The 14,529-nt window shown below is 40.8% G+C and overlaps 1 long non-coding RNA gene across 1 annotated transcript; it reads right to left on the bottom strand.

Annotated features, from left to right (window-relative positions):
- Positions 1-8,822: 8,822 nt before the first annotated feature.
- On the bottom strand, positions 8,823-14,247 carry LOC127919611 (uncharacterized). The gene is made up of 3 exons (XR_008103483.1): positions 13,874-14,247; positions 10,195-10,266; positions 8,823-8,926 (listed from the first exon to the last, which is right to left on the bottom strand). It is a non-coding gene; the product is annotated as an uncharacterized LOC127919611 (long non-coding RNA).
- Positions 14,248-14,529: the final 282 nt, after the last annotated feature.

Below are 14,529 nucleotides of genomic sequence, written 5' to 3' on the forward strand. Positions count from 1 at the left end.
CTTCACGTGTGTGGTTCCCATCGTGAAGCATGGAGGAGGAAGTGTGATGGTGTCAGGGTGCTTTAATGGTAACACTGTCAGTGATTTATTTAGAATTCAAGGCACACTTAACCAGCATTGCTACCACAGCATTCTGCAGCGATATGCCATCACATCTGATTTGCGCTTCGTGGGATTATATATATTTTTTCAAAATGACAATGACCCAACACACCTCCAGGCTGTGTAAGGGCTATTTGACCAAGGAGAGTGATAGAGTGCTGCATCAGATGACCTGGCCTCCACAATCACCCGACCTCAACCCAAATGAGATTTGGAATGAGTCGGGCCGCAGAGTGAAGGAAAAGCAGTCAACAAGTGCTCAGCATATGTCTGAATGTCCTTCAAGACTATTGGAAAAGCATTCCAGGTGAAACTGGTGGAGAGAATGCCCAAGAGTGTGCAAAGCTGTCGTCAAGGAAAAGGGTGGCTACTTTGAAGAATCTCCAATATAAAATATGCATATATTTACAAGGTAATATGCGGAAGACTAATACCAGGATCACGGGTTAAGGACCAGAGCTCAAGTCCTACTTCAACACTCTTTAAAATGATTGAAGGAAGCCCTCAAATTAGATAAAGACGTCCTTGTAGACCACTCACATCGGGGCTCTCAAGCAAGGTAGCCTGATGGAAAACCTTGTCATCGTGGCTAAACTACACCACTACCAGGATTGTATTGGTGTAACGTAACTTACTTTTCTTACTTGACACCTTTGTTGAGAATTTAGATGGTCCTACAGTTGAACGTGAGATAGCTGCTGAACTAGAAGAGCAACTCTCTGTAGAAGAGATGGTGTTGGAAATTAAATCTACGCAGTGAATCCCCTGGACCCAATGGATTTCTGAGGTAATTCTTATAAAAAAATTCTCAGATTTACACCTCTCCACTCTTGCTTTCAGTATTTGAGGAATCAATTCTCCTCAAACTCTTTAACCCTCAACAATGAGACAGGCATGCATTTCACTTCTTCTGATAAAAACAACCTCTTGAGTGTGGTTCATATAAGGCCTTTAAGTTCTTTACTGAATTGACTTGTAAAGATTCTTTCTAAGATGATTGCCTGCCGTTTTGAGTAAGTCCTTCCCTGCATTATATCTACAGATGAAACATTTTGAGTCAGTCCTACCCTACATTATCTCCACAGATCAAACATTTTGACTCAGTCATTCTCTACATTATCTCCACAAAGCAAACATTTTGAGTCAGTCCTTCTCCACAGAGCAAACATTTTGAGTCAGTCCTTCCCTATATTATCTCTACAGATCAAACTGTTTTTATTAAAAATCGTCATTATTTTTTCAACATCAGACGTCTGTATAATATACTTTATAATCCCTCCTCATCTGATAACCCAGAGATAATGTTATCACTTGATGCTGAGAAGGCGTTTGATTGGGTGGAGTGGGATTATCTATTTTATACTCTCAAACAATTTGGATTCAGTCACAATTTTATGTTCTGGATCAAAGTCCTTTATTCCTCCTGGTTGTACAAATAAAAACCGTATTTCTAACTTTAACGTGGAACAAGCCAGGGTTGTCCTCTATCCCCTCAGCTGTTTGCCATTGCAATTGAGCCTTGAGCCATAGCAAATACGTAATAACACCGCTATCAAAAGGTATTGGAAGAGGGGGATTAGAGCACTCTAAGCATATGACAAGCTATTTTATATGTCTGACCCTTTAACTGGTCTTCCGAATCCAAATCAAATACAATTTTATCAGTCAAATGTTTAGCAGATGTTATTGTAGCGAAATGTTTGTTCCAGAGATCCAGGTTCTACTAAAGACATTTGGTAAAATATCCGGGTTGAAAGTGAATTGATGCCTTTTAATCCTTCTGCCATGCAAACGTATTTTAGTCATGTGTCCTTCAGGGGGACGACACAGAAATTGAAATATTTGGGTCACACACAATTTACAAAGATCTCTATAAAGCCAATTTCCCTCCCTTGATACTCTGCCTGAAACAGGCGCAGGTACCCTAGTGGTTAAAGCGTTGGACTAGTAACCGAAAGGTTGCAATATCGAATCCCCGAGCTGCCCCTGAACAAGGCAGTTTAACCCCATAGGCAGTCATTGTAAATAATAATTTGTCCTTAACTGAATTTCCTCATTAAATACAGGTAAAAGTAAAAAAAATAAAAACTCTTTCTTTGAGCGGAATAATTAACACAATTAATTTATTCCCTAAGTTTTTACACATATTTCAATGCATTCTTATCTTTATGATAAAATATATATGTTTTTATCGCCATAGATAAACTGATATCTGCTTTTATCTGGATCAAGAAAACCCCTTGGATAAGTAGGAGCATATTGCAGAGATCTCGTCCCCAGGTATGAACGCCCTAACTTCTGCTGAGGCCATTCTTTCCCTGACTTCTGCTGAGGCCATATTATGGTAAATGCTGCATGACCAATGCAGACGTCGGATTGACCATGCACCTAGATACACAATGCACTTCTCTCTCCAATTTAGTCATGGTCTGTGCTCCTGTCAATGTTGAGTAAGGACACGCACGTATAGAAGAAGGCCTATAGACTACTTATACCTATAGCCTACTCGTAGGCCTAAATATACCTGGCCTGCGCGCAAATGAAGGCATATAAATGTGCTCATTTGGTGATCCAAGAGTGTGCAAAGCTGTCATCAAGGCAAAGGGAGGCTACTTTGAAGAATCTTAAATATAAAATATATTTGGATTTTCTTCACACTTTTTTGGTTACTACATGATTCCATATGTGTTATTTCATATCTCCACTATTATTCTACAATGTAGAAAGTAGTAAGAATAAAGAAAAACCTTTGAGTTTTGAGTCATTTTGACTGGTGCATATCTTTATTTTTTACTTTCATCCAAATATGTTCTACCTGCAGGCTGTGATGTATTAATTTGTAGGATATTTATATTTAGATTTAATTTGGTAATAATAATAGCTTTATGTAGGCTATTTTAACATATTTGGCAATAGAAAAGAAGTGACTCTTTAGGTTTGTATCATTTTCATTTAGATTTGGAAAGAATTTAGATTAACCACATGGCAATGATTTTGAGATATGATAAAATAAATAAAAAGTTAAATGTTTCACGAAAATGTGGATATGAAATCCAAAACTGGCAGGCAGATTGGTAGAAACAGTAAGATAAATTGACATTCCACATGAGAAATATCGCAGATTCCTCATGTAGTGTATTAAGGCAACTTCCTGAGAGTAATGGCAGAATCTGCGAAAGCCAGCAGGAACAAGCGGAGAATAGTTGGGTCAGGTTAAGGTTGTTTTACTCTGGTTATCTAGATCTCTGGCTCCCTCTTGAGGCATTTGTCTTATTTAATCAAACCATAAGCTTAAAGCATCAGACAGGCTCAATACATATAGCTGATTTTATTAAAACACATTGCGTGTGTCGATATATGGAAAACACACGTTTAAAACATTCTAGCAATCGGTCGGTCCAAAGAACAGACGACTTTCGGTCTACCAATATTTTTGGGGGTCGGGGACAGCCCTAAAATAACCATACATTTTACAGTTCATTAACAGTATTCAACCAGTGTTTTTGATGCAGGAGCTTTGCTCTGCAAAGTGTCAGCAATAAATACTTTTGAAGGCAATCGAGTCACCGTTCGGAACCGTCTACAATGACTATTCAACCAGTCTCGTTAAGCTCTCCCAATGCAGTGCAAGACTAGCGAAACAAAACTCTACATAAACAGAGATTGACATAATTCAACCAGTCTCGTTAAGCTCTCCCAATGCAGTGCAAGACTAGCGAAACAAAACTCTACATAAACAGAGATTGACATAATTCAACCAGTCTCGTTAAGCTCTCCCAATGCAGTGCAAGACTAGCGAAACAAAACTCTACATAAACAGAGATTGACATAATTCAACCAGTCTCGTTAAGCTCTCCCAATGCAGTGCAAGACTAGCGAAACAAAACTCTACATAAACAGAGATTGACATAATTCAACCAGTCTCGTTAAGCTCTCCTAATGCAGTGCAAGACTAGCGAAACAAAACTCTACATAAACAGAGATTGACATAATTCAACCAGTCTTCAGGTCTGGCAGATTGACTAATGGAGTAACAGTATATGTGTTTAACAAACTGAGGCTTTATAGAGTGGTGAGCTTACCTGAAGCTCAAAGTTGGTCTGATCCAGGAACTTCTTGTTTAACACGGCTGCATACTGATTAATGGCCCTCAGGAACACTCTGAAATAAATCACAGAGACATCTGGTTTAGATCCAAACTGATTAATGGCCCTCAGGAACACTCTGAAATAAATCACAGAGACATCTGGTTTAGATCCAAACTGATTAATGGCCCTCAGGAACACTCTGAAATAAATCACAGAGACATCTGGTTTAGAACCAAACTGATTAATGGCCCTCAGGAACACTGAAATAAATCACAGAGACATCTGGTTTAGATACAAACTGATTAATGGCCCTCAGGAACACTGAAATAAATCACAGAGACATCTGGTTTAGATCCAAACTGATTAATGGCCCTCAGGAACACTCTGAAATAAATCACAGAGACATCTGGTTTAGATCCAAACTGATTAATGGCCCTCAGGAACACTCTGAAATAAATCACAGAGACATCTGGTTTAGATCCAAACTGATTAATGGCCCTCAGGAACACTCTGAAATAAAAAGAAATCCAGAGAACATCTGAAATAAATTCAGACATCTGGAGAACATTACCAGGAACACTCAGACAGCAGGAGAACATTACCAGGAACAGACAGCATCTGGAGAAAATTACCAGGAACACTCAGACAGCAGGAGAACATTACCAGACAGCAGGAGAACTGCAGTCCCACATTACCAGGAACACAGACAGCAGGAGAACATTACCAGGAACACTCAGACAGCAGGAGAACAGGAACAGACAGCAGGAGAACATTACCAGGAACAGACAGCATGAGAACATTACCAGGAACACTCAGACAGCAGGAGAACATTACCAGGAACAGACAGCATGAGAACATTACCAGGAACACTCAGACAGCAGGAGAACATTACCAGGAACAGACAGCAGGAGAACATTACAGGAACAGACAGCATGAGAACATTACAGGAACACTCAGACAGCAGGAGAACATTACCAGGAACAGACAGCAGAACATTACCAGGAACACAGACAGCAGGAGAACATTACAGGAACACTCAGACAGCAGGAGAACATTACCAGGAACACACAACATTACCAGGAACAGACATGAGAACATTCACCACTCTCCAGACAGCAAGACAACAGGAGAACATCGTTACATACCAGAACAGTCAGCAGGGATATCATTACTCAGGACACAGACAGCAGGAGAACATTCCAACTCCAGGAGAACATATCACCAGGAACAGACAGCGAGAACATGTTCCAGGAACACTACAGACCACAGGAGAACTATTACCCTACATATCACATCTCATTAATGTTCCACCAGGAGAACATTACCAAATCTACATACACCAGGAGAACATTACATGTTCCACCCAGGAGAACACCATCAGACTAGTTCCAGGAAACATATCACCAGAACATTGACCTACATTCACCACCTCATTACTATGTTCCACCCAGGATGAACATATCACCACATCATTACTATGTTCCAAAACTCTACATAAACATCTCATTGAGAAATTCACCAGTCTACATATCAGGAACATCTCAGACTATGTTCCACCCTACAGGAACAGAGCAGGAGAACATTACATATCACTCAGACAGCAGGAGAACATAATTCATTACTATGTTCCACCCTACATATCACCACCTCATTACTATGTTCCACCCTACAAATCACCACCTCATTACTATGTTCCACCCTACATATCACCACATCATTACTATGTTCCACCCTACATATCACCACATCATTACTATGTTCCACCCTACATATCACCATCATCATTACTATGTTCCACCCTACATATCACCACCTCATTACTATGTTCCACCCTACATATCACCACATCATTACTATGTTCCACCCTACATATCACCACCTCATTACTATGTTCCACCCTACATATCACCACCTCATTACTATGTTCCACCCTACATATCATGTTATCATTACTATGTTCCACCCTACATATCACCACATCATTACTATGTTCCACCCTACATATCACCACCTCATTACTATGTTCCACCCTACATATCACCACATCATTACTATGTTCCACCCTACATATCACCACATCATTACTATGTTCCACCCTACATATCACCACCTCATTACTATGTTCCACCCTACATATCACCACATCATCACTATGTTCCACCCTACATATCACCACATCATTACTATGTTCCACCCTACATATCACCACCTCATTACTATGTTCCACCCTACATATCACCACCTCATTACTATGTTCCACCCCCACCCTACATATCACCACATCATTACTATGTTCCACCCTACATATCACCACATCATTACTATGTTCCACCCTACATATCACCACCTCATTACTATGTTCCACCCTACATATCACCACCTCATTACTATGTTCCACCCTACATATCACCACATCATTACTATGTTCCACCCTACATATCACCACCTCATTACTATGTTCCACCCTACATATCACCACATCATTACTATGTTCCACCCTACATATCACCACACATCATTACTATGTTCCACCCTACATATCACCACATCATTACTATGTTCCACCCTACATATCACCACATCATTACTATGTTCCACCCTACATATCACCACCTCATTACTATGTTCCACCCTACATATCACCACCTCATTACTATGTTCCACCCTACATATCACCACCTCATTACTATGTTCCACCCTACATATCACCACCTCATTACTATGTTCCACCCTACATATCACCACCTCATTACTATGTTCCACCCCCACCCTACATATCACCACCTCATTACTATGTTCCACCCTACATATCACCACCTCATTACTATGTTCCACCCTACATATCACCACATCATTACTATGTTCCACCCTACATATCACCACCTCATTACTATGTTCCACCCTACATATCACCACATCATCACTATGTTCCACCCTACATATCACCACCTCATTACTATGTTCCACCCTACATATCACCACCTCATTACTATGTTCCACCCTACATATCACCACCTCATTACTATGTTCCACCCTACATATCACCACATCATTACTATGTTCCACCCTACATATCACCACCTCATTGCTATGTTCCACCCTAGCATATCACCACATCATTTACTATGTTCCATACCCTAGATTGACATATCACCACCTCATTACTATGTTTCACCCTACATATCACCACCATCATTACTATGTTCCACCCTACATATCACCACCTCATTACTATGTTCCACCTATGTTCCACCCTACATATCACCACCTCATTACTATGTTCCACCTACATATCACCACATCATTACTATGTTCCACCCCATATCTCATTATATGTTCACATATCACCTCATTACTATGTTCCACCCTACATATCACCACCTCATTACTATGTTCCACCCTACATATCACCACCTCATTACTATGTTCCACCCTACATATCACCACCTCATTACTATGTTCCACCCTACATATCACCACCTCATTACTATGTTCCACCCTACATATCACCACCTCATTACTATGTTCCACCCACATATCACCACCTCATTACTATGTTCCACCACCATATCACCACCTCATTACTATGTTCCACCCCACCCTGTTCAACCATATCACCACCTCATTACTATGTTCCACCCTACATATCACCACCTCATTACTATGTTCCACCCTACATATCACCACCTCATTACTATGTTCCACCCTACATATCACCACTCATTACTATGTTCCACCCTACATATCACCACCTCATTACTATGTTCCACCCTACATATCACCACCTCATTACTATGTTCCACCCTACATATCACCACCTCATTACTATGTTCCACCCTACATATCACCACCTCATTACTATGTTCCACCCTACATATCACCACCTCATTACTATGTTTCCACCCTACATATCACCACCTCATTACATAATTCCACCCTACATATCACCACCTCATTACTATGTTCCACCCTACATATCACCACTCATTACTATGTTCCACCCTACATATCACCACCTCATTACTATGTTCCACCCTACATATCACCACCTCATTACTATGTTCCACCCTACATATCACCACCACCTCATTACATTATGTTCCACCCTACATATCACCACATCATTACTATGTTCCACCCTACATATCACCACCTCATTACTATGTTCCACCCTACATATCACCACCTCATTACTATGTTCCACCCTACATATCACCACATCATTACTATGTTCCACCCTACATATCACCACCTCATTACTATGTTCCACCCCCACCCTACATATCACCACCTCATTACTATGTTCCACCCTACATATCACCACCTCATTACTATGTTCCACCCTACATATCACCACCTCATTACTATGTTCCACCCTACATATCACCACCTCATTACTATGTTCCACCCCACCCTACATATCACCACCTCATTACTATGTTCCACCCTACATATCACCACCTCATTACTATGTTCCACCCTACATATCACCACCTCATTACTATGTTCCACCCTACATATCACCACTCATTACTATGTTCTCAGGAACACCCCACCCTACATATCACCACCTCATTACTATGTTCCACCCTACATATCACCACCTCATTACTATGTTCCACCCCACATATCACCACCTCATTACTATGTTCCACCCTACATATCACCACCTCATTACTATGTTCCACCCTACATATCACCACATCATTACTATGTTCCACCCTACATATCACCACCTCATTACTATGTTCCACCCTACATATCACCACATCATTACTATGTTCCACCCTACATATCACCACATCATTACTATGTTCCACCCTACATATCACCAGGAGAACATTACTATGTTCCACCCTACATATCACCACCTCATTACTATGTTCCACCCTACATATCACCACCTCATTACTATGTTCCACCCAGACACATATGTTCCACCCACATATCACCACATTACTATGTTCCACCCTACATATCACCACCTCATTACTATGTTCCACCCTACATATCACCACCACATTACTATGTTCCACCCTACATATCACCACCACATTACTATGTTCCACCCTACATATCACCACCTCATTACTATGTTCCACCCAGACACATATCACCACCTCATTACTATGTTCCACCCTACATATCACCACCTCATTACTATGTTCCACCCTACATATCACCACATTACTATGTTCCACCCTACATATCACCACATCATTACTATGTTCCACCCTACATATCACCAGAACATTACTATGTTCCACCCTACATATCACCACCTCATTACTATGTTCCACCCTACATATCAGGAGAACATTACCAGGAACCAGCATAGAACATCATTACTATGTTCCACCCTACATATCACCACCTCATTACTATGTTCCACCAGGAACATATCACCACCTCATTACTATGTTCCACCCTACATATCACCAGAACATTACTATGTTCCACCCACATATCACCACCTCATTACTATGTTCCACCCTACATATCACCACCTCATTACTATGTTCCACCCTACATATCACCACCACATTACTATGTTCCACCCTACATATCACCACCACATTACTATGTTCCACCCTACATATCACCACCACATTACTATGATCCACCCTACATATCACCACCTCATTACTATGTTCCAGACCCTACATATCACCACCTACATTACTATGTTCCACCCACATATCACCACATCATTACTATGTTCCACCCTACATATCACCACCACATTACTATGTTCCACCCTACATATCACCACCACATTACTATGTTCCACCCTACATATCACCACCTCATTACTATGTTCCACCCTACATATCACCACCTCATTACTATGTTCCACCCTACATATCACCACCACATTACTATGTTCCACCCTACATATCACCACATCATTACTATGTTCCACCCTACATATCACCACATCATTACTATGTTCCACCCTACATATCACCACCACATTACTATGTTCCACCCTACATATCACCACCTCATTACTATGTTCCACCCTACATATCACCACATCATTACTATGTTCCACCCCCACCCTACATATCACCACCTCATTACTATGTTCCACCCTACATATCACCACATCATTACTATGTTCCACCCCCCCTACATATCACCACCTCATTACTATGTTCCACCCCCACCCTACATATCACCACCTCATTACTATGTTCCACCCTACATATCACCACCACATTACTATGTTCCACCCTACATATCACCACATCATTACTATGTTCCACCCTACATATCACCACCACATTACTATGTTCCACCCTACATATCACCACCTCATTACTATGTTCCACCCTACATATCACCATCTCATTACTATGTTCCACCCCACCCTACATATCACCACATCATTCTATGTTCCACCCTACATATCACCAGGAACCTCATTACTATGTTCCACCCTACATATCACCACCTCATTACTATGTTCCACCCTACATATCACCACCTCATTACTATGTTCCACCCTACATATCACCACATCATTACTATGTTCCACCCTACATATCACCACCACATTACTATGTTCCACCCTACATATCACCACATCATTACCATGTTCCACCCTACATATCACCATATCATTACTATGTTCCACCCCACCCTACATATCACCAGAACATTACTATGTTACACCCACATATCACCACCACATTACTATGTTCCACCCTACATATCACCACATCATTACTATGTTACACCCTACATATCACCACCACATTACTATGTTCCACCCTACATATCACCACCTCATTACTATGTTCCACCCTACATATCACCACCACATTACTATGTTCCACCCTACATATCACCACCTCATTACTATGTTCCACCCTACATATCACCACCACATTACTATGTTCCACCCTACATATCACCACCTCATTACTATGTTCCACCCTACATATCACCACCACATTACTATGTTCCACCCTACATATCACCACCTCATTACTATGTTCCACCCTACATATCACCACCTCATTACTATGTTCCACCCTACATATCACCATATCATTACTATGTTCCACCCTACATATCACCACATCATTACTATGTTCCACCCATACATATCACCACCTCATTACTATGTTCCACCCTACATATCACCACCACATTACTATGTTCCACCCTACATATCACCACCATCATTACTATGTTCCACCCTACATATCACCATATCATTACTATGTTCCACCCACATATCACCACATCATTACTATGTTCCACCCTACATATCAGCAGGATCATTACTATGTTCCACCCTACATATCACCACCTCATTACTATGTTCCACCCTACATATCACCACATCATTACTATGTTCCACCCTACATATCACCACCACATTACTATGTTTCCATATCCCTACATGTTAGGACCACATCATTACTATGTTCCACCCTACATATCACCACATCATTACTATGTTCCACCCTACATATCACCACATCAGAACATGTTCCACCCTACATATCACCACATCATTACTATGTTCCAGGAACATATCACCACATCATTACTATGTTCCACCCTACATATCACCATATCATTACTATGTTCCACCCTACATATCACCACCTCATTACTATGTTCCACCCTACATATCACCACATCATTACTATGTTCCACCCCTACATATCACCACCACATTACTATGAACATTTCCACCCTACATATCACCACCTCATTACTATGTTCCAGGAACATATCCACCCACATCATTACTATGTTCCACCCTACATATCACCACATCATTACTATGTTCCACCTACATATCACCACATCATTACTATGTTCCACCCTACATATCACCACATCATTACTATGTTCCACCCTACATATCATCACCTCATTACTATGTTCCACCCTACATATCACCACCTCATTACTATGTTCCACCCTACATATCACCACCTCATTACTATGTTCACCCTACATATCACCACCTCATTACTATGTTCCACCCTACATATCACCATCTCATTACTATGTTCCACCCCTACATATCACCACATCATTACTATGTTCCACCCTACATATCACCACCATCATTACTATGTTCCACCCTACATATCACCACCTCATTACTATGTTCCACCCTACATATCACCATATCATTACTATGTTCCACCCTACATATCACCACATCATTACTATGTTCCACCCTACATATCACCACCTCATTACTATGTTCCACCCTACATATCACCATATCATTACTATGTTCCACCCTACATATCACCACATCATTACTATGTTCCACCCTACATATCACCACCTCATTACTATGTTCCACCCTACATATCACCACATCATTACTATGTTCCACCCTACATATCACCACCTCATTACTATGTTCCACCCTACATATCACCACATCATTACTATGTTCCACCCTACATATCACCACATCATTACTATGTTCCACCCTACATATCACCATATCATTACTATGTTCCACCCTACATATCACCACCTCATTACTATGTTCCACCCTACATATCACCACATCATTACTATGTTCCACCCTACATATCACCACCTCATTACTATGTTCCACCCTACATATCACCATATCATTACTATGTTCCACCCTACATATCACCACATCATTACTATGTTCCACCCTACATATCACCACATCATTACTATGTTCCACCTACATATCACCACATCATTACTATGTTCCACCCTACATATCACCACCATCATTACTATGTTCCACCCTACATATCACCACCTCATTACTATGATCCACCCTACATATCACCACCTCATTACTATGTTCCACCCTACATATCACCACATCATTACTATGTTCCACCCTACATATCACCACCACATTACTATGTTCCACCCTACATATCACCACCTCATTACTATGTTCCACCCTACATATCACCACATCATTACTATGTTCCACCCTACATATCACCACATCATTACTATGTTCCACCCTACATATCACCACATCATTACTATGTTCCACCCTACATATCACCACATCATTACTATGTTCCACCCTACATATCACCACCTCATTACTATGTTCCACCCTACATATCACCACCTCATTACTATGTTCCACCCTACATATCACCACCTCATTACTATGTTCCACCCTACATATCACCACCTCATTACTATGTTCCACCCTACATATCACCATCTCATTACTATGTTCCACCCTACATATCACCACATCATTACTATGTTCCACCCTACATATCACCACCACATTACTATGTTCCACCCTACATATCACCACCTCATTACTATGTTCCCCCCCTACATATCACCACCTCATTACTATGTTCCACCCTACATATCACCACCTCATTACTATGTTCCACCCTACATATCACCATATCATTACTATGTTCCACCCTACATATCACCACCTCATTACTATGTTCCACCCTACATATCACCACCTCATTACTATGTTCCACCCTACATATCACCACCTCATTACTATGTTCCACCCCCACCCTACATATCACCACCACATTACTATGTTCCACCCTACATATCACCACATCATTACTATGTTCCACCCTACATATCACCACCTCATTACTATGTTCCACCCTACATATCACCACCTCATTACTATGTTCCACCCTACATATCACCACCTCATTACTATGTTCCACCCTACATATCACCACATCATTACTATGTTCCACCCTACATATCACCACCTCATTACTATGTTCCACCCTACATATCACCACATCATTACTATGTTCCACCCTACATATCACCACCTCATTACTATGTTCCACCCTACATATCACCACCTCATTACTATGTTCCACCCTACATATCACCACCTCATTACTATGTTCCACCCTACATATCACCACCTCATTACTATGTTCCACCCTACATATCACCACATCATTACTATGTTCCACCCTACATATCACCACCTCATTACTATGTTCCACCCTACATATCACCACATCATTACTATGTTCCACCCTACATATCACCACCTCATTACTATGTTCCACCCTACCACCTATGTATCACCATCTCATTACTATGTTCCACCCTACATATCACCACCTCATTACTATGTTCCACCCTACATATCACCACATCATTACTATGTTCCACCCTACATATCACCACCTCATTACTATGTTCCACCCTACATATCACCACCTCATTACTATGTTCCACCCTACATATCACCACCTCATTACTATGTTCCACCCTACATATCACCACCTCATTACTATGTTCCACCCTACATATCACCACCTCATTACTATGTTCCACCCTA

The sequence above is a fragment of the Oncorhynchus keta genome, unplaced genomic scaffold, assembly GCF_023373465.1.
Source record: "Oncorhynchus keta strain PuntledgeMale-10-30-2019 unplaced genomic scaffold, Oket_V2 Un_contig_17247_pilon_pilon, whole genome shotgun sequence".
Lineage (NCBI taxonomy): Eukaryota > Metazoa > Chordata > Actinopteri > Salmoniformes > Salmonidae > Oncorhynchus > Oncorhynchus keta.